The following is a 1616-nucleotide window of genomic DNA, read 5'->3' as shown; positions in this document are numbered from 1 at the left end:
GTGGATGGTGGGAACAGGTGTGGGAAACGGTGCATTGTACTGTCACAGGCTTTCCAACCTTCCTGTCTCCATATATCGTAATACGAGGTGGCTCTGCACTGCCTTTACAAAGGAAATGTGAATAATTAATGAGGAACTTGTACATACATCGATCTATAAATGTATCTTTTCTAAGCTCACTTTGATTACTTACCAACTACTTCAATTGTTACAGTTTTATCCCAGAAAGCATAGGTCGATTTCCCAATATATTCTGGATCTACCCAGGGATAAATCTTCTGTCCGTGGTGATTCCACGTCACTGGGTAGATTAAAAGGTCACAATTTCTGCCATATCCAGCATTGGGTGTCCTTGTTTTACCCTTAAATATACCAATTTCATCGCTCATGTCCCAATCTTTACAAACTACAGGGTATGAGTAGCTCGCATGTTGGTACCAAGCCACACGCTCTGGTCTGCGAGGTGGATTCTGATTGTAATTGTAGGTGCAAGGGATTAAAAGGCAGGAACCCCGCAATCCTTTGATATTGCTTGGCGTATCTACACGCCAAGCCATGGAACTGTAGAAAATGTATCCTGCAAAAACATCAATATTTATAAGGCAAATTACAAAAAAATTAATTAGAATTTGGGGAGTTTTTATGTGTTTACCAAAAACTGAGTAGTTCAATTTGCCTTACCTAGAATACAGAAGCTCAGAAGAAAATGGTTAAATCCAGACATCTTGTGAATGACACCACACACCTAAAATATGTACAGTGAACATAACACCTTAGTATTATGCTTTCAAAATTAGAAAAGAGCATGAAATGAAATATATAGCAGTGATTCTTTTTCCATTCTCATCAAAACCCGGCTCCAGAAAATTCAAATGTTCCAATAAAACAAATCTCATTTATCCTATGAATCCAATGTTCAAGGGGTACTCAAGAAATTTAGTGTTGAATTTCTGAAGTTTGCGGTCTCACATGTGACAGAAAACCACTTTTAATCTACAGATGTTATTGGGTGGATTATCAGTTTAAAAGTTTCACCAAAGTTAAACAGCTAATACTGGCAAAAGGTCGCAATGGCAAAAGTGTTAAAGACAAAGCAGTATTAAAATAAAACAGGTTAGTACACGTTTAAAAATAACCCCACAAAATCTAAACCATAGAAATGATAAAATAAAATCTAAAAGCTGTTCAAAACAAACCACAGCATGTTGTTTCTAGAATAAAAATAAGAATAAAATTATTTTGTGTTGACATATTTTGGATATGACACAATACATTTATATATTTAAGGAAGCCATGATATCACAAGAGAGATACATTTAAAAAGTAAGATTTACATTTTTTGATAAATTAAATTAAAACTAAGCCTTTCAGCATGTAAACTAATGCAAAGTTGCAAGCGACAGAAAAATGAAAGGTTCTTTAGCTTTTTATATGCTATTTCTTAAAAATCTGAATGACTTACCTCTAGAGTTGAATGTTTATGAGGTGTTTTCCACCTTTTAAAGTCTCTAACCACCCATAATTTTAAGAAACCGGGAGGCTACAATTTGCCTACCACAAGAAATGTACTGGTTCCTGTAAAGAAAAAAATTATTCTAAAAACATACACACACACA

Source organism: Etheostoma cragini, chromosome 6, assembly GCF_013103735.1.
Source record: "Etheostoma cragini isolate CJK2018 chromosome 6, CSU_Ecrag_1.0, whole genome shotgun sequence".
Lineage (NCBI taxonomy): Eukaryota > Metazoa > Chordata > Actinopteri > Perciformes > Percidae > Etheostoma > Etheostoma cragini.
Note: the sequence above shows the minus strand (reverse complement) of the source record.